Source organism: Cydia strobilella, chromosome 23 (genome assembly GCF_947568885.1).
Source record: "Cydia strobilella chromosome 23, ilCydStro3.1, whole genome shotgun sequence".
Lineage (NCBI taxonomy): Eukaryota > Metazoa > Arthropoda > Insecta > Lepidoptera > Tortricidae > Cydia > Cydia strobilella.
The window spans coordinates 2,070,476-2,097,763 of NC_086063.1; the positions used below are offsets into that span (position 1 = coordinate 2,070,476).

Below are 27,288 nucleotides of genomic sequence, written 5' to 3' on the forward strand. Positions count from 1 at the left end.
CTGAGCGAAGATGTAGTGACAAAAATTAAGAAAGGTATGTTGAGATGGTTTGGACACGTGGAAAGAATGAGTGAAAGAAGGCTAACAAAGAGAGTGTATAAGGGAGAGGTAGAAACGGGAGTTGGAAGGGGCAGACCTCGGCGGACTTTCTCTGATCAGATCGGGGAAATCCTGAAGAAAGGCCAGGTCAAGAGCACCCTAAACCGGCGAGCGTGCATGAGGAATGTTATGAAAGTGAAGGAAGCGAAAGAGGTATGTCAGGATCGTAGCAAGTGGAAATCCGTGGTCTCTGCCTACCCCTCCGGGAAATAGGCGTGATTATATGTATGTATGTATTTATGTATGAAATCCATCGTAGACCGCATAAAAATAGAAAACATTTTATCTTTATCCAACTTAATTTCTTTTGTATGTAGCCAACTAACTTTAGATGAGTCTGTAAACTTCTTCCTATTGATAATCTTCTTTTCCAGTTTAGTTGAACTAAAAAAATCAGTCTTTGTCATTTTGTAAACTTGAAGAGGTTTAACTTTTTTACAGGTTTTAATAATATTGATGTTATGAAGAAGCTACTGATGATGTTGATGGGTTTGGTGGAGTTCCGGACTTCGAGATCATAGAATATGATGATGATTGAATGTTTAATATAAGTTTTTGATAACTTTTGGAACCATATCAGCTAATTTTTGGCATAGGTTCTAAGCTCAAAAGATCACGTCCTATTTTTTTTGTAATACATTTTCATTTTTTTTTTGTTTTTGTATGTTCCTCATTGTTATTTATTATTTTACATATTAAATTTATTTTAGATATATTTATAAAATAATACACTTAAATTCGTTTTGGAACGTTTATGCATAATTGCTATTTAACAAGGTTCATACAAAATTAAATTTAGCAAAAACGTTTCAAACTCGTTTTACCTATTTATATGCCCCTTGTATTATGTATTTACAAAAAATATGCATATCATTCAATAACCAGTTTGGCATTCCACAGTAAAACCAATAGTATTTGCCTGAAATAATTACAGGGAAAAAGTGTACCACTAAAACACAAAATTGCGTTTATCTCAAAATGGGGTCGCTGTGGGTGGGAACGTTTTCGCGTAACTACGTTCAATTTACTTAAACTTATTATATTAACAAAAGAAGACAACACGGCAGCACGTCTTACTTTGTCGGCATTTGTTTTCACACTACGATGACAAGTAGGTCCGCGGCGGCGTTTCGTTTCACATGTGCGTTTCGTTGGTGCTGTCATTTTACGGGAGCAAAGAGTAATAATGTTGCCACCTTTATCGTAAATAGTCCATTGATTCTTTTGACTAAATACATAAACTTAAATATACCATAGTTATTAGTTTTGGTAAAAAATATTTTTTTCTCTCGAACATATTTAATAGCAAAAATGGATCAAGTATATGTGGATCGTTTATAGCAAAAAATTAGAAAATAATATATTATAATAAAACGTTCCAATTTATTTAGAACAGTCTTCGCAGCTTAAAAAAACAGTATGGATTAATCTAAAAGGTTTCAAATTACATGGAACATTTTTGCAGGAATAAAAAATGTATAAAGATTTTGCAAAAACGTTCCAACCCACATGGATCATTTAAGAAACAATTAAATGTGCGTTTTATGAATTTAGTATAATGTTCCAAGACAAGTGGAACATTATAACGATATGTTATTCTATTAAGAGTTTTTAACAATATGTTTCAGTATGCATGTAATGTTTTTACTTTATTTTGAGTACACGTCCTTGGCATAATGGTGGGTTGGAACATTTGGGTCAAACTTTATTGATGAAACTAACCTTAAAATACTAGCATCTTTGTGTGCACATGATGTAATATGTCAAAAATAGTACCCTGGTTATGGTAACTCATTTTCGAGTGACTTGTGGGTTGGAACGTTTTCGCGTAACTACGTCCAATTTTGTATGGGCTATTGAGTTGCCATAACGTCCCGCTTGGCGCGCTGTTCAAAATCCCATGCAAAAATAGACATAACGCTAATGCGAACGTTCGTCACGCTATCGAATCAAAATTACAAGCGACGTTAAATCCAAGCCCCAGCTTATATTTTTTTATGAATTATTATTCGTTCTTTATTTCTCCTGCGATCGCAGCATGCTTCCATTTTTATCGCTTGTCACTATGCCCGTCAGCCCGTCACTTTCGCACTTACATACTTGTTAGAACGTGACAGGTATGGTGACAGGCGATAAAAATGCTACCGTGCTCAGCCCGCTGGTTAATATAGCCCAAGCCCTCTAGCGCATGAGAGGAGGATCTGTGCCCCGCAGTGGGAAGTATGTAGGCTGAATTACATTATATATACATTAATTTTTGTTTGTGTAGAGTGGACCCATACCCCTCCTAACACGTGAGGATGTTTTGGATATACTTGAGGGTAGTGAGGCGCGACTCGAACAAGTAAGTTATATATAAATATATTATAACAAACTAGTACTTTTTAATAAATTAATAGCTTTAACGTATGTAATACGCTACTTTAAAACCTTTTGAACGCCAAGAACCCTTAAAGGCGTCGTATGAACTTCTGCCCGTGACGCCTAGAACGCTTATTAGTACTGCCCGGCGTAAGTTGTCAAAGTAACATGCAACGTTTCCAGTAGGTATGATTTATATTTGCTAGCTGAAGCCATTGAACTATTATTACCAACGTATAGAACCGGCACAAAGAACCAGTATTTGGCGCCATGAGTTGCTGTCGCTTTGACAACAAACAAACCGACCACGGAGCGTGAATCTCGCGAACTAAACGCGTGCCCGGCGCCCACGACGTATGAAGGGCTGAAACCAGAGATATTAGCTGTGTTGCGAACGCAACCTTTTATTTGTATAATGCAGTAGCTAAACGCAGCCGTAGGGCTCGGTTAGTACGCGGAGGCTTTTTTAAAGCACCAATAGGAGCGCTCCACATCAGTTGTATCGCGGCCAATTAGAGGCACCTAAATTTAAACCACCTTTTTTCTGTTCAATTTCGCTTGATCACTCTCGCATCAGCCTCCATACTATAACCACCACTGCTACACTTTTTAACCGTTTCATCAACTGTACCTAACGTAACCTTATACTTTAAAAAAGCCTCCGCGTACTAACCGACCCCGACGGCTGCGTTTAGCTACTACTGCATTATACAAATAAAAGCCTCCGCGTACTAACCGACCCCGACGGCTGCGTTTAGCTACTGCATTATACAAATAAAAGTCTCCGCGTACTAACCGACCCCGACGGCTGCGTTTAGCTACTGCATTATACAAATAAAAGCCTCCGCGTACTAACCGACCCCGACGGCTGCGTTTAGCTACTGCATTATACAAATAAAAGCCTCCGCGTACTAACCGACCCCGACGGCTGCGTTTAGCTACTGCATTATACAAATAAAAGGTTGCGTTCGCAACAAGCTGTGTATGACGTTCTTGTGTGTGACAGATGACGTTCAAAGGGTTAAAATGAATCTGCGGAAAAAATGCATAAGTAATTAGTATCGTCATTCAAGGTCATTAAGTTGAACCTCAAGAAATTGAGTTACTAGGATATCTAAGTAGGTCAAGAAAAAGTCCATGCCTTAAATTAATAATAAAAAAATCACGACTGAACGGATGATCTTAGAAAACTAGCTGTTACCCGCCCGTATACCCGCGTGGATTTTTGTTCGTTTGTTTATAGTCTTTAATTAAAAAATATATATTATATATATTCCATTTTACAGTTGGTGGTAAGTATTCTGCTATTATTAATACAAACATACTACCTACTATAACAGTTTTGAATGATTCACGGTTAGTTTTTCTAGAGTTATATTTAAAAACGTAACAATTGTATAGTCTTTACTCTCTTTACGTTGTTCGAAGACCTAGAGGTATACAAACATAAAACTACATAAAATAGTTTTCGTAGCTAGATGTTAATTTAGTTACTGAATACCTACATCAACTAAGAACTTATGCAACTCTTATAGACTGTGACTGTGTGTGTGTGCGTGTGTGCGTGATTCGACTGTACTTAAAATAAATTATCTCACACCATGCATGAAATAAATCACAAGAAAGTTATTAGAAACATAGATGGCAGTTATTTTTAAACACAAGTTCTATTTAATAAATCGGATAGAAATATAAGAAGAAGGTGAGTTGACCGTGACGTCATTGTGTAATGTTTCATATAAATTTCATATTAGCAAATCGTTTCGACAGTTCTAAGAAAGAAACTGATTTAACTAGTAGATGAATACCCTATTATTACAAAAATATAGATAGCAGTTATTTTTAAACACAAGTTCTATTTAATAAATCGGATAGAAATATAAGAAGAAGGTGAGTTGACCGTGACGTCATTGTGTAATGTTTCATATAAATTTCATATTAGCAAATCGTTTCGACAGTTCTAAGAAAGAAACTGATTTAACTAGTAGATGAATACCCTATTATTACAAAAATATAGATAGCAGTTATTTTTAAACACAAGTTCTATTTAATAAATCGGATAGAAATATAAGAAGAAGGTGAGTTGACCGTGACGTCATTGTGTAATGTTTCATATAAATTTCATATTAGCAAATCGTTTCGACAGTTCTAAGAAAGAAACTGATTTAACTAGTAGATGAATACCCTATTATTACAAAAATATAGATAGCAGTTATTTTTAAACACAAGTTCTATTTAATAAATCGGATAGAAATATAAGAAGAAGGTGAGTTGACCGTGACGTCATTGTGTAATGTTTCATATAAATTTCATATTAGCAAATCGTTTCGACAGTTCTAAGAAAGAAACTGATTTAACTAGTAGATGAATACCCTATTATTACAAAAATATAGATAGCAGTTATTTTTAAACACAAGTTCTATTTAATAAGTCGTATAGAAATGTAAAAAGTAGGCGAGTTGACCGTGATGTCATTGTGTAATGTTTCATATAAATTACATTTTTTTTTCAACTCTTCATTTACATACAAAATATATATAGTGGTACTACGTAAACGAAATTAATAACTAGCTTAAATCTAAAATAGGCCCTTGAGGCATTGTATCAAGGATACTGGCGGCATTTCCTCGCTGTATCGCAATGCTGATAGGTTGTGCGAGGAAGCCGCCAGCTCTTCGGTCACCAGTTACGTCAACCAGACGCTTCGCGATTTCTGCAAAAAAACATATTAGATATTAGCAAATAGCATATCGTTTTGACAGTTCTAAAAAAGAAACTGACTTGACTAGTAGGAGAAAACCCTATTATATTAATTTAAATGAGTTTCTACGGTAGACACTAGTAGGTATTTTACATTTTATCCTAGAATTACTTCATTTTAATCGTTTGTTTCACTTTACAGCGCAAGCCAGAACTTTTGACAGGATTAAAAAGCGCTAAGGTAAGGTGACGTTTGAATGTCAAATGCAGTTGCATTACAGTTGTCGTGAACAATCTTTTGCCATCTATTCTCGGAAACGTTCGTATTTGTCATGCTACTTCAGTCAACATCAGTGCTTTTTATACTGAGACTGACTGAAATAGCACGTCAAGTTTACGGTAACGTAAACGTACGTTTCCGTAAAAATACGATGGTAAAGGTTTATATTCACTACATTTAGCTGTACTGTTGCAACCGCTGTATCTGTCAATTTCCTTAGTGTATTAAGGATGACTCACGTTAGACCGGGCCGTGACCGGGCCGGAGCTTCCGGCGCTTACTTTTCTATGACATGACATGTGATCACGTGATGTTTTCCGTAGAAAACGAAGTGCCGGTCACGGCCCGGTCTAACGTGACGTGAGTCATCCTTAACGCGGCGGGAACGTTACTCATTTTATCATAGAAATTGACTGATACAGCGGCGGTAAAAACTACATCAACAGTAATGCAGAGATGACGAGCAGATACTTATTGTCAGCAGATGCTGTAGAATTTCGCGAGACGAAAAAAATAATATCTATGATTACGCAACATTCAACTCTTTATTAGTACCTATTAAACTTTATTATATTACTAACTACCGGCACAGAAAACCAGTATGCCCGCCATGATTTGTTGTTGTTTTGAGAACAAACCACAGAAGCGGAGCGTGAATCTCGCGATCTAAACGCGTAACCGCCATGAATTTAACGACGCTTAAATTACGATGATTTGGTCGCGTGGTACAGGTTGCGATTGCGACAATTTCATTGTTTGGCTTCTCTATAGTAATAAATAATAATAACTCATTGTTAGTACTTTTTCTGTGGTACTTATCCAATCAAACCCCCCCATTAGTGTTCACATTGTTTTCGTCAGAGGTTTATAATAGTGTTATTGCACTTCTGTTTATAGACTATGCAAGAAGCAAGAGATACTGCACTGGTAAGTATTAATGCACGCGATTTGAAAGCGTTTTTAGTGTTTACTTTTAATTAGTATAATTATTTTGCTTTGTTGAACCATATGAAATGCTTACTGCCGGCCAAGGTGACAATCGGTGCGTCTCTCTCTCTCTTCCATATTAGTGCAACAGTGGTCCGTAATCCGTATTAGTGATACATGCGCGTTGCCGACCCTAACACCCCGCACCCTCGTTGAGCTCTGGCAACCTTACTCACCGGCAGGAACACAACACTATGAGTAGGGTCTAGTGTTATTTGGCTGCGGTTTTCTGTAAGAGGAGTAAAGGATGACTCACGTTAGGCCGGGGCGTGTCCGGGCCGGAGCTTCCGGCGCTAACTTTTCTATGACATGACAGGTGATCACGTGATGCTTTCCATAGAAAACGAAGCGCCGGAAGCTCCGGTCCGGACACGGCCCGGTCTAACGTGAGTCATCCTTAAGGTGGAGGTCCTTGGGGAAGGACTGAGGAGTTGGGGTCTGCTCTAGTTCTGGAATGTCATATCGCGTTGTGTGGTAGGGCACAGCACAGCGGATATGACATTCACAGTGCCCCTGCCTCTCTTTTGGACGTAGTTTAAGCCGTTTAAGGTCATACCCGGGTCCAAACTGTTTCCATTTTCAAAACGAACTCATTTTGCTCGCTCAGAACAGTGTGGCTACCACTAGTTTGGCACGGACATAAACGCTATCGAGAACTTAACTTACTTTCTTTGCATCTTGCTCGTACTCGTTCAAGCGAGATGTATAGAAAGTAAATTACGTAGAAGTTAGCGAAAGTATATGTCAGTTTTGACACTGTCAGTGACTCATTGTACGAGTACTGCTCAGAACACTAAGTAAAAACGCGGATTATTATTTAAAAAAAATCGGCCAAGGGCGAGTCGGACTCGCGCACGAAAGGTAACCAAGGGTAAGGGTACCATTACGCAAAACACGGCAAAAGAATCACGTTAGTTGTATGGGAGCCCCACTTAAATATTTATTTTATTCTGTTTTTAGTATTTGCTGTTATAGCGGCAACAGAAATACATCATCTGTGAAAATTTCAACTGTCTAGCTATCACGGTTCATGAGAGACAGCCCGGTGACAGACAGACTTACGGACAGCGGAGTCTTAGTAATAGAGTCGCGTTTGGGTACGGAACCCTAAAAACAACGTTATTGAACTACATTTATTTAACTTATTTTTTTCAGTCAGCCAAAAAACTATTCGCCCGATATAAAAACAAGGTAGTCCTACTTATAGTTCGTTTAACCTTTAATGACATCAATTTAATGATTTTCAAAACTACACGAAATATTTCCGCAGTTTTTTTTTAATTTTCTTGTGTTATTACTGTTATAAAACATTGGAAAAGTACACTCATAATATAGGTACAAACAACAGACATACATATAACAATTTACTATTTTTTTTTTTAATCAATCAATCAATCAATCAATCAATAATAATTTATTTCGAACAAATAAGTCCATAATGTGTTAGTAACATACATACTAATACTTAAATCTAGGGTTAGTACAAACATAATATTAAAATAGAATTTCATATAATGGGGCATGTAGCTGCACCCAGTGCTTCAGCCACGGTGAGTCCCACCGGTCAGCCAACGTGCAGAGGATGGTATTCGAGCTGGCGCTGTATGCCCGCTGCGTATAACTGGTCCACAGGCTGCACGTGTAGAAGGACTGGCAATATGCTTTAAAAAGCGTAGCCTTCACCTCTTCAGTACATCGTGCAAACCTACGAGCCAGCATATTGCAGCGCACCGCCAGCGCTCTGCGTTCCCTCTCGATATCCATATTGTCACACATGTCTTCAGTGACCCAGTGGCCCAAATACTTAAAATGCTTAACTTGTGCCAAAGGAGTTCCGCAAAGAGTCACAGGGGGCACGCTGTAGGTCTTATTACCCGCTTTAAACAGCATAAACTCGCTTTTGTTTGCATTGTATTTGAGCCCATGGGCCTCTGCATACGACTCACATTTGCGCAATAAACTAATTAAACCACTCACTGAGGGGCTCAGCAGCACCATGTCATCCGCGTAGCTGATGTTATTAACGCGCACTCCGTCTATGGAACATCCCACACTGGCACTGCTGAGCTCCTCCAGCAGTCGATTCATATACAGGTTGAAGAGGCGGGGTGAACTTAACCCCCCTTGCCTCACCCCGCACTCCAACCTATATGTCATCGAATACGCTCCAGCCCACTTCACACAATTTTCTTGGTTACCGTACCAGTATTTAAGCAACGAGGTAACTTCATACGGCAAATCCGTATCAGATTGTAACTTATGCCACAGCACGTCGTAAGATACGAGGTCGAATGCTTTTGACAGGTCCAAATAACAGGCATATACAGGCGTTTTTCTTGCCGTATAGTACTGGACAGTCTGCTTCAGACATAGGATGGCAGATTCGGTGGATAGGCCAGGTCTGAAGCCGAACTGAGCGTCGTGCAGGCGGATATGCTTAGCCAGCTGTTTGTCTAGCAGACTGTCCAGCACCTTAGCAATAACATTGGCCAACGAGATGGGCCTGTAGTTGGACATGTCAGAAACATCACCTGTTTTGTTCTTTACAATAGGGACAATTACTGTGTGCATAAGTTCATCCGGCAGGTAACTATGACTTAAACAAAGGTTAAAAAACAATGCAAGAATTCTTGGTAGGTGTACACCCGCGTACTTCAAGTGCTCTATGCTTAAGCCATCCTTCCCGGGAGACTTCCCTCGCACCATCTTATTAATAACTGAAGCTACCTGTTTAGCAGAGAATCTCACAATATTTACCTCAGGATGACTCACAGCATCGCACCTATGAGACGGGGGGGACAGCGGTGATTCTACCTTGAAGTGTCGCTGAAACGCATTGGCTATATCACTCGGCTCATGCAGCCCAGCTACGCTCACAGGCAAGGCCGCCTTAGGGTTTAATTTATTAGTTGATTTCCAAAATTTACCAAATTTTTTACTAGAATGTAGCTGCGCAATAATATCCATTCGGATCTGATCTTGATTAATTTGACAATATTTTAATTTAGATTTGAAAATTCTTTTAATGATGAATAGGCAGGCGTTTGACCACGATCCCACCTGATGGTAAGTGACGATGCGGTCTACGGTGGAGCACGCTTACCTATGAGATACCTATTCACTCTTGCCTTGAAGAGCCCCAGATTGTACTCATGCGGAAACTCAGACTCGGGCAGGGCGTTCCACTCCTTGGCAGTACGCATAAGAAATGTGGAAGCAAAACGCTTCGTGCGTATTTTTGGAGTTCCTACCATGAAGCGATGCCGGAGTGCCGTTTGTCTTGTAGTCCGATGGTAAAAATGGGACGGAGGAATAAGCTTGTGCAGTTCGACAGGCTGGCAACCTTGCGACGATGCTCCAGACTTTGGAGTCGAGCATTCGTCAGATTGCTGTCATTGATGATTCTCTTGGCCCTCCTCTCAACTGACTCGAGCGCCTCAAGCTGGTACTTTGCAGAGCCATCCCACAGATGAGAACAGTATTCTACACACGATCGGACTTGTGCTTGGTAAAGGTCGAGCAACTGCCTAGATGTAAAATACTGCCTCACCTTGTTGAGGATGCCTAGCTTTCCTGCCGCTAACTGTGCTTTCGACTCGATATGCGGGCCGAAGTTGAGTTTTGAGGTCAGTGAGATTCCGAGTAGCTCAAGATGGTCGGTTAACGGAAGGGATACATCTCGGAAAGTAGGAGTGAGATGGAATGGACTCCGTTTAGCGGAGGTAAGACACGCCTGAGTCTTACTAGCATTGAACGCAACCACCAAATTGGCTTCACCCCAATCGGAGACTGCCTTCAGTGACACGTTCATGCGTTCGACCATTGCCTCCCTGAGCGCCTGGGCTCCACTAGCTCGTGAATTGGGCATGTAGCTTATATATATTTATTGCAGCAGAGCTGTCGTCAGTACGTATAAAATAAAAGCTTTAAATTTAAATCATATCTCGTCGAATTGTTGATTTTTAGTCAATATTATTTTCTTTATCTCGTTTCTGGCTACCCGGACCCGGCCACGCTTGTTTTTTTGGATTCTATAAAATAATATAAAAAAGTCGAGTGCTATTGCTTGACTTTCTAACTGTAGGTACTTATAGTATATTTTACATGAGAAAAATTATAAGCTAATTTTCAACTCATACAAAAGTCTACTCCGTCACATTTTTTGGGGACACAAAATTAGAAAACGAAAAGAATTTTGACCCATTTAATGAAATTTTACGCTTTAACACTCGTATTTTAAACTTACTAAATAACTTTTAAATTTATTTTTTATCTAAAATTTTAATCAATCATTATATTAAACAATATAATACGATTACGATACGATTTGAAAATATACATTATGTTATTTTATTGTACAATATACTTAATGTCATTCAGTTTAATTAAATTATTTATACATAAATAGAGTTTGAATTAGGGACCTCTCTACGAGTGAAGGCCTCCTCCCTCCTCCATGTTATTCCATACATCTCTAACGTTAGGTCTGGACATGTAGTCTTTGCCAGCTACTCTATTTATTTCATCTATCCATCTCTGCCTTGGTCTTCCTCTTTTTCGAGTATTTTGTGGTCCTCTGTGGCCAGGGCCAAGTAGTCACTTCCCATTTCTGTTTGTTCATGCGTGCTACATGGCCAGCCCATCTCCATTTTAGTTTTTTACAATGTTCTAAGGCGTCTAAATAAATATTTCTTATTCTTATTCTTATTCTATTACATTTGTGATTTCATTTCATGTATCTCCTTTTAATATTTAGGATACTGCGTTCCATAGCTCTTTGGCATATTGTAACTTAATATTTATGCTATTGTTTAATGTCCAGGATCGGCTGCCATTTGGCAAATTTGGAAAATTACAGTACTTTTTTCTTATGCTTTATAGGAAGGTTTGATTTCAACACTTCTTTATAAGTCCAGAATTTACATTATGTAATATTAATTCGCCTGAAACAGGCGAATTAACAGGCAGGCAAGCCTAGGTCTCCATTTGAAATAATGCTCAAATCCCATTTTACTCAGTCATCGTTTTGATATCCTAAATTTGAATTTAATTGACAGATAGGGAAAACAATATAATCGAACATTTACATTACCTGGGAATAAAAAAAAAAGTTTAATGTAATTGCAACCACTTTAAACGCTTTATTGATGAGTGGACATTTCAGAAAACTATATGACGATTTCTTTATATGATTCGCCGTAATCATATACTACAGAGAGAGCAACATTTTTTAATTTTATATATTGTCCTTCGCTCATGTCGGCCTTTACTTTCCTAGACCTCCTAGGCAGGCTAACTTTCCTTTTTTTCTGAATGGCCTAACAAATACATTGATTTTTGCTCAGGTAAATGCCCGTCATCCTGAAAGACTGCTTGGGTCCATCCAATCCCTAAAAAGGGTGATCGCACAAACCCTTCCAACTACCGGCCGATTGCGATTACCTCTCTTCTCTCCAAGGTGATGGAGCGTGTGGTTAACAAACAGCTCCTAGCATACCTCGAGGACCACCAGCTTATAAGTGACCAGCAATAAGCCAAATTGGCCTCTAAGAAGCTTGGGTTGCTCAATAGAGCGAAACAGTACTTCACACCAGGTCACCGGCTTTCGTTATACAAAGCGCAGGTTCGACCACATATGGAGCATGTTCTCATCTCTGGTCTGGAGCACCGAAATACCAACTTCTCCCACTTCCACTCTCCACTTCTTCCACTTCGAACTGGGGCAGTTCGTATTGTTGGCGATCCCGATCTCACAGTCGGTTTGGAACCTCTTAGCCTTCGGAGGGACGTTGGCTCTTTGTGCTTGTTCTACCGTCTGTACAATGGGGAATGTTCTGAAGAACTTTTTGATCTGGTGCCACCGACACGTTTTTACCACCGCACCTCCCGCCAAAGAAACAAAGCTCATCCTCACTTTCTTGACACGTGGCAAACCAAAAACAAGCGGGCATCTCGCTCGTTTCTGCCCAGAACGTGCAAGTTATGGAATGAGCTACCTTCTGAGGTGTTTCCCCTGCGCTATGACATGGGGTTCTTCAAGAAGCAGGTATTTAGGGTTCTCAAAGGTGGGCAACGCATAAGTGGCTCCTCTGGTATTGCTTATGTCCATGGGCGGCGATGACTGCTTCCCATCAGGCGGCTCGTCTGCTCGTTTGCTCCCTATTACATTAAAAAATATATATATATAGTATGAGAAAGGAGACCTAGGCTCTCCGAAACATGTCGCGCGAGTGACTAAAACAAGTGAGTCTAAACCGTGAAATTATTTAATGTTAGTATGTCTCACAGCAGGTTATAATCAATTATGTAAGTTATTTTCTGTTTTAATTTTTACGTATTTCATATATTGTTAGATAATAACAATTGATTGATTGTTAAGTTTAGAAAATATTTGATAACTTTTCCGTCTTATACGACACAAATCCATTGTTTTTGTAAGTACTTATTGACGACCGGTCTGGCCTGGTAGGTACTTGGGTAGTGACCCTGCCTATGAAGCCGATGGTCCTGGGTTCGAATCCGTACGATACTTGCCGTATGGTAAGGGCATTTATTTGTGTGATAAGCACAGATATTAATTTGTTCCTGAGTCATGGATGTTTACTATGTATGTATTTAAGTAGTTGTATAAAACGCAAGCAATCATTATAGGTAGTTCAAAATTAATCTCCCGAATTTATTCTTCCAAATTTACCTACGATTTAAATTAACGGCACACAGATTCCTTATTCTTTTTAAGTTAAAAATCTAGGCATAATTATGGACCGCACTCTATCTCCCCAGCTCAATGAGGTTAGTAGAAAAATGTTTGCTGCAACAGGATCCCTACGGCGGCTTCGTAACTTTTTACCGCTCGCTTAATTGCTTATGCTCTGCGTCTACCCATTTTAGATTTATACCTAAATGTATTATTAATTTAATAATTGTTTTGTTCATTATTATAGTATGCTGATGTATGTATTAATTAAGTTGCTAAATTATAGTATTATTTTAGATTATGTGGATATCAGCTACCCCGATCTTTCTGAAGAGCAACTAAATAAACTCGAACGTCTTTAAAACCTATGCATCCGGTTCATTTATGGCTTGCGTAAATATGATCACGTCTCCTACGCTACGTCTCGCAGCTCAAGTGGCTTCCTATACGTTTCCGACGCAATTCCCACATTCTAGCTCACCTATACGATATTCTCTTCAACCCCTCTACCCCACTTTACCTGAAGGAGCGCTTCAAATACCTCTCTTCTTTAAGATGCTCCCAGAATTATCTGTTTGCCCAAGTTTCTTCTTCTTCTAAATTCTATAACGATTATTTTACCTTCCAAGCGATTCGGTTGTGGAATGCTCTGCCGTGTGAGCTAAGACATGCTAAATCACTCCCTATTTTTAAGGCTCAGCTCAAAATACACTATCTGTCCCTTCCTCAAACTCGTTAATTATTAGATTTTGTCTGTCTGTCTGTGTTGTGTGATATGTCTATGTATATATATATATATACATAGACATATCACTATCTATGTGTATATATATGTATATATATTTATTTTATATATTACATTTATCCATGTATTGATATTGTTATATATTTAGTTGTGCTGTTTTTTTTCCCTGTACTTGTTCTCCATTTATTTTTGCTACCCTTATACAATTTTCTTCTTTGCGCTAATTTCTACTACCTGAAGGTTGTCTGGAAGAGATCGCTTTTAAGTGATAAGACCGCCTGTTGCTGCTTAGTTTTTTTATGTTAATTTGCTGTATTTAATCATGTTTCATTGTGCAAAATAAAGAATATTATTATTATTTGTATCTTTTCGGATTTCACGGGCCTATACTAGTAAATCCCGGTCTTTTGATAGGCTTGCGTGGGGAAATAGATCCAACACGTAGAGGCCCCTTGGAGAGCTTTAATGTCATGTAGAACGCCTCCTGGAACCCGTTCTCAGGCCCAACAATAGACACCCATGAACCGGTCGCAGCAGGTTATCGAGACAGGTGGTGACTTGCCGCTGACTAGATGGGCCCCTGAAACTGCCGTCGTGAAGACGACCAGGAGCAACACCGGTGTGAGCGGCTCAGGGGTGTCGAGAGGTGTGCGCCGCTTTCTACCCAGTGACTGTTAACAGCCACTGTGCCAACTCGCGTCTTATGCATCTTTCACTTCCACCCCTGGAGCATATAGCTCTTACGACTCCCCTCTGGACGGCCAATGAAGGCAAGCCATAGCTGAGAGTCCTGCACCCCTTGGGGTCCACTCCGACCGACGAAGACACGCCGGAGACGCCGGAGTCGGTCAGCCGACTCTCTGGAGCACTCGGGTCCGTGGGGTCGTCACTCCCCAACAGCTGCCCTGCGGGCTTATTATATTTATTATTATTATTATATCATAAAGTATATCTCCTAACATCTATCGACTGCCTTCTTACCTATACATTTAACTATGTAATTTTTCGTTTAATCTAATTATTCTAAATTTAACCTGCATATATATATATCTGTAAAAATAATATGATCTTCTTCTTCTTCCTAGCCTTATATCCCATTTACTTGGGGTCGGCTCTCCTTATACGGCGTCGCCAGGAGCGTCTGTCCTGGACTCCTGGGTCGTCTCTGGTGGTAATCTTTTTTCTTTAAGGTTCTTTTTTACAAGACCTATCCATGTTATCTTGGGCCTCCCGCGACCCCTAGGCTTTTCACTCATCTCTAGCACCTTTCTCGTCATGTGGTCTGGTGGGCGCCTCATGACGTGGCCATACCATCGTAGTCGATTTTCGGTGAGCTTTTCTTCGATTGGCCTTACTCTGAAACTGCCTCTAACGTGGATATTCCTAATATGATCCAACAATGTTACTCCGCCAGCCCATCTCAGCATCCTCATCTCCGCAGCATGCAGTTTAGCGACTTGTTCTTTTTTGAGTGGCCAACACTCGGAGCCGTATGTCATTGCCGGGCGCACAGCTGCCTTATAAACTTTGCCCTTAATACGAACTGGCATTCGTTTATCGCAGAGAACGCCCGTGAGCTCACGCCACTTCAACCATCCAGTGTTGATACGGTTAACGATATCTGCATCTATAGATCCGTCGTTTTGCATGTTCGAACCAAGATATTTGAAGCTCGTTACTTCGTTCAGAGAGTTGCCGTCCAAGTAAATTGTGCTGCGGAGGTTGGCGCCACTGAAGTTGCAGTGCATCACTTCGGTCTTCTGTCGGCTTACACGCAGTCCGCCGTCCTTTAGGGCTACTCTCCAGGTTTCTAGAATGCTTTGCAGCTCTTTTACGTCTTCGCTAATCAAAACTATGTCATCTGCGTAGAGCAAATCCCATGGGGGTTGACGTTGTATATGCGACGTGAGGTGGTCCATAACCAAATTGAATAATAACGGGCTGAGAGCCGATCCCTGGTGGACACCCACCCCGGAAGTTAGTAGTCGGCCGCTTTTGTCTTTAATATACTTGATGGTTTTCGTATCTTTTGAGTTGTTATGCCTTTGCTTAGCGATTTGGAAGATTTCTTTATCGGTTATGTTATGGCGGTTTCTAGTTTGGTATAGAAATCGTCCCTTGATGATGCCCTGGCTTGCGCAACTGCTCGTTTTGCTTCCTTTTTTGCTACTTTGTACAAGTCAAGATCTTTATCGTCCTTGCTATGTTGCCAGTTTTTGAAGAGGATTTTCTTTTGATAGATTTTTTGTTTGACATCTCCTTGCCACCACTTAGTGTCTTTTTTGTCGCGAATGGGACACTTAGACGCCTAGATGATAGATGGCTTTTGTAGTGCAAAGCTTCTGAAAATGGTTCCACTTTACATTCGTCGAGTCTAGCTTTTGCATTTCTTTTAGATGGTTAGTGATGTCTTCCGTTAGATTATTACCCTATGTTATTTGTAAATATATTCCCGTAATTTCTCTTTTGTTGTGTGGCAATAAATGTTTTCTTATTCTTATTCTTACATTTACATACATTTTTCACACTGTATAGTGTGGAAAAATGAATGTGCCCTGGAGGGAAACTGCCTTAAAACCTTAAGTTAGCTCATTTTACTTAAAGGAAACATTCTTTTATTTTAAAAAAGAAACAACTGTCAAATATTTTTTTCAAATTCGCTTAGTTTCGCCCGGGAATCGAACCGACTAAAAATTAAAAAAAAAAACCGCTCGCTATTTTTTTGCACTCTTCGATACAGATCATGTTAAATTTAAAATTACTCCAAGAAACATTAGGTCCTATCGTCTTTTATGGATATTATCTATTTTTTTAATTTTAAGATGCCCGGACAAGACAAGCTAATTTAAAATAAAATTTGAAAGCAGTTTTGTTTAAAAAATATATATATCAGAATGTTTCCTTCAAGTAAACTGAGAAACTTAAGATTTTAAGGTACTTTCCCTCCAGGGCCCATTACTTTTTTTCGCACTGTATACTTACCGTGACTGGTAGTGCCTTTATACCAATATTTAAGCGGAAAAAAAAGATGCGGGGAGATATGTATGGGAGCCCTCAAGACACCAGAAGGGAATTGAAATATTAAGTGGACTGTATCTAAAATTAACGAGAAGTACTTGTTTGACGCTTAGAATTAAGGGTGTTAGAAGAAATGCCTGCGCACATACCTTTGGAGCTCGTTGTGTGTCTCTTCGGCTGGCCAGCACTTCATAAAACTTTCACCAAGACTTCAGCGTCAATCACGTGTATCACATTCACTCCAGTTCAACAGTTTTTGCTAGTTTTCACACATTTTGATTTATTCAAATTAGAGACGATGCTGTTAGTCAAGCATCAATTCGGGAACTGACTTCGCCAAGATGGCGTCTCATATAAGTGCCGTAAAAAGAGACGGCGATACGGCTTTGTGCGCGTTGGCAAGGGATAGGTAGCTTGGAAGGGTTTAGAGCGTTTTCACAAGTACCTACATTTTTAAAGTATTAAGAAAAAAAATAACTACCTTAAACAAAAAATATCGAATTTGAAACTCAACATCCCCCCGGCCTTGAAGGAACCCTTCAAAGAAAAGGAAGGGGAGAGCAAAAGTGCTCAAACTATAATAATATAATCGCGGCATATGGTCATTGTGCCAAGTTACTTGCTAAGTTCGTAATAAAAATTCAAACAAAAAATTTACCTAACACAAACCAAACCAAAGAAAAAAGGTTTAAATAACAAAGCACAACAATCGTGCTAATAACTAAGTAAGTTACGTAAAACGCAAGAATAAGCTAAGCTAACTTAAGTATTATATTTAATTGGTCTATATTAGACGTGAACTAAACCTAAGATTCTTAACTAAACATAAGACTACTATTGAGTCGGTAACGGACATAACCGTATGACGGGACGTTTATACGTTCCAGTCTTCGTCTTAACTTCCGCCACGCGTACGACTCCGTCTTGGCTATTAGGATAGACGTTGGTTATGATTCCTAATGGCCATTGTAAAGGCGGGGCGTTATCAACGCTTAATATTACTACGGTACCAATTTTAATTGGATTTGAGGGAGTATTCCACTTTTCCCGTTGCTGCAAATTATGTAAATACTCCGTTTTGAATCTCTTCCAATACGACTGCACTAGCGAGTCCATTAATGAAAACCGAGACAGTAAGTCGGGGCGTTCATCAGATAAATCAGCCGCGGGTAAAAATTCCAACGGAGACGTGGTCAAAAAATGAGAAGGGGTAAGCGCGAGCGGTTCGGAAGGGTCCGAGCTTAAAGCATACAAAGGTCGACTGTTGAGCAAAGCTTCTACTTGAGTAAGGACGGTTTCCATCTCCTGAAAGGTTAGGATCTGCTTTCCTATGACTCTAAACAGTAAGGTCTTAGTGATTTTTATATTAGCTTCCCATATACCTCCGAAATGGCTAGCGGTAGGAGGATTCATTTTCCAAGTGATACGATGTTTCGCGAGCTCGTCGCTGAAAGACTTATAGTAGTCGTCCGATTGTAAAACATCGTGAAGCTCTTTAAAATAAGCTTTTGCGGATACGAAATTCGTCCCGTTATCCGAGTAAACAAAGTTACAGGGACCTCGTCGCGATAGAAAGCGCTTGAAAGCGTCTATGAAACATGCAGAAGTTAGATTTGAGGCCAATTCTATATGAACGGCTTTAGTTACAAGGCAAATAAAAAGGCATATATAAGCCTTAACGCTGCGTATGCCGCGTTTCCGGTAAGGAGTAACATACAGGGGTCCAGCAAAGTCTATACCTGTATGCATAAAGGCTTTGCATTGCTCTAAACGACATTTCGGCAAATCTGACATAAGAGGAAAAGTAGGTCTAGGATTCAACCTAAAACAACGGTTACATTTTTGAGTGCGGTGCCGAACAATGCGACGCGAGGAAATAATCCAAAATTTAGTTTTTAATATAGCAACTAAATGCTGAGGCCCTGCATGCAGGTTTTTGCGGTGATAGCAATCAATTATTAATTCTACTATATGACCTTTTTTAGGTAGAATTATAGGGTGCTTAGATCCATAATCCAGCGATGAGTTCGATAAGCGACCTCCAACGCGTAAAATCCCATCAGAAAGGAAAGGAAACAGTTTCTGTAACTTTAGCGAGCATTTACGTCCTTTAGAAATGGACTTGATGTCAGCTGAGAAGTGTGCATCTTGTACCGCTTTTATAATTTTAAGTTCAGCGGTATTTAGGTCATTAGCGGTAATTACATCATTTCGCGGTAGCTTCTTCAGAAAACGAAGCACATAAACAGTAGTTCGAAGAAGTTTGTTCCAAGTAGAACAACGGAGGGCGAGCGTTAGTAGAGGATGTTCAATTTTTGTAACCTCCGTGGTCACGTGGGACAAGGTTTTCTCCTCGGGCAGGTGTGACCGATTCGGAACGAATCTTTGTATGGGCCAACACTCTGTAGGTTGTGATAACCAAGCGGGTCCTTTAAACCAAAGCTCATGCTGGAGCAATTGGGAAGGAGTAAGACCACGTGACACGCAGTCACCGGGGTTTTGCGAGCCTGCAACGTGATATAAGTTGTCAGGTGAAATATTGGTTTGAATTTGCGAAATGCGATTCGCAACGTAAGTGTCAAATCTATGTGGAGAGGCGACCGACCAACATAAGGCGACCTCTGAGTCTGAAAATGCAAAAATATTATTTATTTTATGCCTATTCGACATGGTGTCGTGAACTTCCTTAAGAAGTTTAGAAAGAAGTAATATCCCGCAAAGTTCCAAACGAGCAAGAGTAATTTTGGGTTTAGCGGAAGCTACTCTCGATTTCGAACAAAGCAACGTGACCACAGGCGGCTCGTTGCCATTCACGACGTGGGAATATATTACGCACCCATATGCGGATTCGCTGGCATCGGAAAAACCAACCAACGAAACTTGAGACCTCATCTCAATGCCTAAATGTCGAGGAAAACTAAGGCGAGATATTTGCGGTAGCTCGGCTAAATATTGTTGCCACTGCTTAACAATATGCGAGGGGGGCTCTTCGTCCCAATCGATAGAAAGAAGCCAAAGCTGCTTAATTATCAATTTGGCGTACAAAATAACTGGGCCGACGAGTCCTAAGACATCGTACAGGCGTGCGGTAGCCGAAAGAATGGCGCGCTTGGTACAAACGGACGGAGGACTCGAGATATCAAAAACAAAGCTGTCTCGTGCAGGTAACCATTTCAAACCTAAAACCTTAAAAGTACTTCCATCGTCGAAGGAAATAGATTTAGATTGTCGGTGCGACTCAGGTATGTGTTCGAGCAATTCGCGTGAATTGGAAGACCATTTGAGTAAATCAAATCCACCTGCTTTGAAAAGGGCGATCAATTCGTCTGCTATCTTAACAGCTTCCTCGGGTGAAGAAGCAGAAGAAGCGAGGTCGTCCATGTAGACATCTCTTTCGAGCACAGAGGCTGCATTCGGCCAGTTGTGCCGCTCATCGGCCGCTAACTGACGTAACGTCCGAATTGCCAAAAAGGCTGAAGGTCGAAGTCCAAACGTCACTCTCGTGAACGTTAACACTTCGAGCGGGTCGGTATCAGAAAACCGATATAAAATCCGTTGGTATTTGCGGTGCGAAGGGTTCACATAAATGCATAAGTACATTTGTTTTACATCAGCGAAAAATGCTGTTTTATAAATGCGCACATTTAATAAAATGTGAAAAATATTAGCCTGTAGGTTACATCCGGTATGTAAAATATCATTTAAAGATAAACCTGTATCTGTCCTTGAACTTCCGTCTAGGACAGGTCTCACTTTTGTACTTATTTTATCGCTGCGTAATACAGGGTGGTGCGGTAGATAAAATCCACGAGTATTAGATTCGTCATCAGTTGACGCGCGGGTGAGTATACCTTTATCAAGATAGTCGTGAATAACTTCGTCGTATCCAGACTTAAGATCAGGATTTTTAGCGAATTTCTTTTCTAAAAGTAAAAAACGCCTTTTTGCGGTATTAAAGGAATCGCCCAATGTCTGAGGATTGTCTTTAAACGGAAGGTCCACCGTATAACTGCCGTCAGTATTACGGACAGTGGTAGAAGTGTAAATATTTTCACATTTTTGATCTTCTGGACTCAAAAAGGTACGCGAAGGTATCTCTTCTACTGCCCAAAAGTTCTCAACGAGCCTATGAAGCGGATCGCTAGTAAACGCGCAAAGCGTGCGAGAAGCGGTGGGCGGGTTAGCTATAGCGGCGTCACCCATTATTACGTACCCTAAGGTCGTTTCTAGCGCGGTAGGTATTGTAGGATCCGAACTCTCAATTTTCCTAGACAGCAATATTTTGCAATAAATATTAACCCCTAAGAGTATATCTATGGGTCCAGGTTCCGAAAAGCCACCGTCGGCGAGCGGTAAGTTGCGAGCAAAATCAATAACCTCTTTATTTACGCGCGAGTCGGGTAACTGTGAGGTTATGCGATTTACTATCAACGGACGGATCGAATATTTATGTGAATCATCTAATAAAGATGAAAAGGTGAGCGCGGTATTGCCCTTTGTCTCGAGAGCTATTTCTCCCAAGCCAGAGGCTTCAGTAGCGTGTAGCGGTTTATTTATAGCAAGCGCAAGGCGATTGCAACAGGCGACAGTAATATAATCCGACATTGATCCCGGATCAATTAATGCGCGAAGGATATGCGTGCGGTTTAAGGAATCAATAACCTTAATTTTAGCGGTTGCGAGTAAAGCGGTAGTTAGGCATGGACCACTATTGTCCTTACATGCCATCGTGCGGATGGACGCGGAAATTACCTCACGAGGAGGCGGCAAGCTATTTTCGACCTTAACTGCGGCAATTGCAGGGTCTATATTAGCTTGAGCGGGGTTATCGGCCCGTACAGCTGAAAAGGCTGGGGTCGAGTCATAAGCGGTAGCGGGTGCGGGAGTAACAACATTATTTGTTATTGCGGGAAAACAATTATTAGAAGCGGGTGCGGATACCACTGCACTAACGTTGCAGTGAGATTTCTCTTTCGTATTAAAATGTAACATCGTATGATGTCTTAACGAACAATGAGAACAATGATGCTTGGAAGTGCAAGCTAATGTCTTATGTTTCACACTTAAGCAGTTATTGCAAAAAGAGTTTGATTTTATGAAGTTGAACCTATCGTGCGGTGTCATTTTATTAAAAGATTGACATGAATATAAATGCTCATGTTGTTTATTTTTACACAATGAACATTTATCGCTGGCGCTTGTGCTATTGGCCACATCTGTGTTTACAAACGACTTAGATTTTTGTAACAAGCGTTGTTTAGCAGAATTATCAACCGGTTTATTAATTGTCGCATTTGGCGAACGAGATAAAACTTTATTTTGTTCTTTAACAAATTCAATCAAATTTTGATAAGAGGGGATTTTCTCTTTGCGGTATGTAATTTCGAACAATTTAATTGTATCGGAATCCAACTTTTGCAGCGCTAAATGTAAAAGCATGAAGTCGGTTAAGTCATTCAGGTGCAACTGCTTAAGGGCTTCTACAGACGAGTTAAATTTATTTATAAATAAATCCAAGCCGGCGGCGTTGGTTGCGGTTAATTGTTTAAATGTTAGCAGCTGATTAAAATACGCTGATGCTAACGAACGTGGATCATCGTATTTTTGTATTAATGCGTTCCAAATTATTGGATAATTTTCCGCGGTTGTGGGCAAGCCGGAGCAAACATTTGCTGCATTGCCAGTCAATTTGCCAACTAAATAGTACACCTTTTCGCTGTCAGTCAGCGATGCGTTTTCGTGAATAATACTTTTAAACTGTTGGTAAAACAAAGGCCAGTTTTTGACATCTCCGTCAAAAGAAACTAACTCCAATTTAGGCAGGCGGCATTTTGGTTTCGACGAATTTGCCGGTTCAGAGGGAACCTTGGATTCGTTATCTATCAGAACTTGCTTGATATAACAATACATTTCCTCAAAGGCCGTCCATGACTCGTAATCTATTTCTGAGTCAGGGTGCAATTGTAATTGCAATAAATTATATGACTCCAAAACGGTTTCGTAATCTTCACGCAATTTATCTAAATTTAATGCACTCGTGTGAAATGGCCTATATTGAGTAGCATCGGTTTCCGCCTTATAAGCAAGTTCCAAGATGTTTTCTACGCGCTTGTATATAACATCGCGCCGAACTGTATAGAGGGCAAGCTGATTTTTGTTTGTATCGCTATGAGCTGCCTTTTCCATTCTTTGTTTGTTTTGTCATTCTTATTGGGTATGAATAAGTTTTGCAATAAAACTAAATTAAAACGTCGTAAATAAATAGTGTACCTACGAGTTATTTGTATGCAGGTGTAGTGTACTATTTAGTATAGCAATTTGACTAAACGTATTTATGTGAATGGAATATAATATATGCGGTTTAAATAAATGAGTTCCCTTTAAAAATAGGTATACCTAACGAATACAAGCCGCGAGTCAACGACGTTATATAGCGAACGGAATATTTTTCTACCCGAAATATTTGAGCGAGCGGTGTGACGTTAACTGTGCCGTGGAACGTGCAATCGTATAGGTGCGAAACGAGCGGAATAAATGAACTAGCCGAACAAATCCGAACTATCACGAATGAATTGAAATAATTATTTAGACTATTTCCAAGATGGCTAACAATTATGGAATGTGAACAAAGAAAAAGTGGAACACGTGTATAAGTATGTTTGTCATAAAATTAAAATAAATTAGGAAATAACCTACGATCTGTCGTGCTTAGCAACGCGGAGCGGAAACAAAACGAAATAACTGCCGATGCGGGAGATATAATAGGATAAATGACAGTATATTTCAGTTACGTAAACACAATGACCATATAGTTAGCGGTATATTTATGACAAATGGATATAGATCCGGCTCGAATGGATCAAAAAATATGGTAGTGCCTTTATACCAATATTTAAGCGGAAAAAAAAGATGCGGGGAGATATGTATGGGAGCCCTCAAGACACCAGAAGGGAATTGAAATATTAAGTGGACTGTATCTAAAATTAACGAGAAGTACTTGTTTGACGCTTAGAATTAAGGGTGTTAGAAGAAATGCCTGCGCACATACCTTTGGAGCTCGTTGTGTGTCTCTTCGGCTGGCCAGCACTTCATAAAACTTTCACCAAGACTTCAGCGTCAATCACGTGTATCACATTCACTCCAGTTCAACAGTTTTTGCTAGTTTTCACACATTTTGATTTATTCAAATTAGAGACGATGCTGTTAGTCAAGCATCAATTCGGGAACTGACTTCGCCAAGATGGCGTCTCATATAAGTGCCGTAAAACGAGACGGCGATACGGCTTTGTGCGCGTTGGCAAGGGATAGGTAGCTTGGAAGGGTTTAGAGCGTTTTCACAAGTACCTACATTTTTAAAGTATTAAGAAAAAAAATAACTACCTTAAACAAAAAATATCGAATTTGAAACTCAACAGTGACTACTAGGGACGTAAATACCTATTTCCAAAAAAAGTGTAACAAAATTTATATTGTTTCCTTGTTTCGAAATGCGAACTTGCACCCTTCGCCCAACAAAACCAGCGGTATTAGTAAGTAGGACTATGACAGCTTTGATGCAAAAAAGCGTTATTTAATAACTTACCAGAATCATGGCAAACGGGACCAATACAAAAATTTAAGTCCTTATTATATAATGTTTTACTAGTTAAGTGTTATTATAGTTTACCGTAAAATGGGGTGAGTAGGTTTCGCGGGGAGTGTTGGGTTATGAATGGGGAGAGAAGGTTTAAAAGGGGGGTGAGATGGGTTTTTAGAGCTACTGCTACAAAAATAATGTATTCCAATTTAAAATGGAGCTATAGTAATACTCATAATAATAAAAAAACGATCCAACAATCTTCCAAAATCACCTTTGTATGAAAACCCATCTCAACCCAATTCCGAGGGACTACGGGATGAGGTCCAGTTTCGTCAAAGCTATGAAATGGAACTACCCAAAATAAAATAAAAAACTAAAATACAAACGTCCGGAACATTTATTATATACACCATTCAGTTTGCATATGTAAAAATAAAATGTTATCGAGGTTTGGATGTCAGTTTTGCTCCTACTCATTCCATTTTACAGTAACTGATTATATTAATGATATTGACAATTGATATTAGCATAATTATTTCCTAGCATAGCATAAAATGAATATTTGACATTCAGTTATGATTGCATATGCCAATCTGATTACCCATGTAAATAATGTAAAAAAACAAAATTGTACACAGTTAGATAATAAGTAATAATTTCGTACGCCAAAAGGCACATCATAGCTGTTTCTTAGAATACTGTTACCACCTATTTATGTATCTGTGATGAACGAATAAAGAATTGATTGATTGATTGGTTGATTGATTGATTGATTGATTGACTGTTGATTGAAAATGTTGAGAAAATAATATTTCAAGTAACAAAAAAAATTGTATAATCGCTTCAAATTTTTCCTCAATTAATCAAAGAAGAAGAAAATGGATGATAAGAAGTTTCACTTCAAAAATATTCTCCATAATGATTATGCATAACTTTAAGGGTCCCCGGAAAGCTCGGTTCCCCATACACGCGTAGTTCCGCTCTCATTTTAAAACGACGAGCTAGATTGCTCTGAAACTTTGTACTGACAATAGGATAAGGTATATCTATGTCTGTAATTAGTTTATGTAGCTTCAGATACCATAGTTAAAAAATACAGCAAATTTAAGTTTTTTTCGGTTCCTTCCGGGTCTTTCGATTAATAGGCCTACCTAATTGATACTACATATCAGACGAAGTACCTGTCTATATAAATGTATGTACATAAAATGTTCTACATATTTTCATAACCTTCTTGAGTTGCAAATTTGAATATTATTGTTTACACATACGAGTTGTATCATACATGTGTTTATTCGTTGTTTTAAATTATTTGACGTAATATAAACATAATAAAAAAGAGCAATTATAAAAATTTATTTCAGATTACTAATATTTTTAAAAATAGTACTGTAACAGTAAGTATTTATTATTGTAAGTGTGTGGTTCTTCACTGCGTACAAAATAATAACAAATATGAAAAAAAAATCATCATCAACTTCATGCCGATGTTGGTGGGAACATCATTCGGTAGTTAATATTTAAAAATAACTTTTAGGTGTTTTTATAAAAAAAAAAATGCTTTTGAAAGTAATTGCTTCGATAAATTCCACAATACTGTACCCCTTATCCCTTATCTAATGTTTGAACTGGGAGTTACAAAATTTATGAAAACATTAGAGAAAATAAGACTTAATCAATACTTTACGAAACACATCACACGTGATCAATTTAGCCATAACGTGTTTTGTTTACAAAAACCAATAAAACTAGCAGTTGAGAGTCGTCAGTTTTCCACCGTGCGGCCACCCGGCTCACCTGACGTGTTGGAATCCACACTCGGGTTTTTAGTAATGGGAAAGACTCCCTTAGCACTACCATAGTCGAATCCAAAATCCATGGCATTATGTGCTTCCACGGGGGCCCTGTTAAATATAGTTATTTTCGATACAAGTGCAAAAAAGAGGAAATTCGAAACGAGTGGCGATAAATTAAAACACGACCGCAGGGAGTGTTTTAAATCGACACGATTTGCGAATTACCTATTCGCACGTGTATCGAACGACGTTTTACAGTACCCTTGGCCTTTTAAACTCTCGACATATGTAGAAAAAGTGCACTTTACGCACTAGTGCGAGAAAGTAGCACCATATGTACTGTAAAATTAGTAGAACCATAGATCATGTTCGGGTCAAAACCGGACGGGATAAAGCCGGGTCGTCCCGGTTATTGTACAAGTGTTTTTTTATTTATTTAAAAGTTAATTGTTTTTTAAATGTACCTATATACCTAATTAATGATTTGAAAATATATGAATGTTGTAGTTTTATGAATAATTTTAGAATTTGCATGCTGGCTTGAGATAGCGGATTAAGTTAAGGTGGATCAATTATTAACCTAATTCTAAGACCTATAACTAACCCTTTTTCTGAAAATAAAGATTAATCTGAATCTGAATCATGTGTGATAACGTAAATACTGATCTCACATTTATTTTAGCAAAACTACCATAAGAGGCTTATTTCGCTGACGCCTAAACAGAATGTAAGTGTTTTTTGTTTATAATTTTTTTTATTTTATTTTAGAGAGGACAGATGCAATTTCAAATTACAAGGCTAAGTTCAATAAAAACCTTTAACAATTTTTTGTAACCGAGTTGAAAAGGACGAAATAAAATATTATTCTTTTTAAGGTTCCGTACCTCAAAAGAAAAAAAACGGAACCCTTATACCCTTAGGTTCACTCATGCGTCTGTCTGTCCGTCCGTCCGTCTGTCTGTCACAGCCTATTTTCTCCAAAACTATTTGCCGTAGTTGAGTACTAAGTTTATTTATTTATTTAGT

General features: G+C 39.1%; 1 protein-coding gene and 1 pseudogene across 1 annotated transcript in view; one reads left to right on the forward strand and one right to left on the reverse strand.

Annotated features, from left to right (window-relative positions):
- LOC134751787 (spherulin-2A-like) overlaps nucleotides 1-27,288 on the reverse strand; it is a 500,532-nt gene that overhangs the window by 254,583 nt on the left and 218,661 nt on the right. The window lies entirely within an intron of this gene.
- LOC134751685 (uncharacterized) lies at nucleotides 10,125-12,606 on the forward strand (annotated as a pseudogene).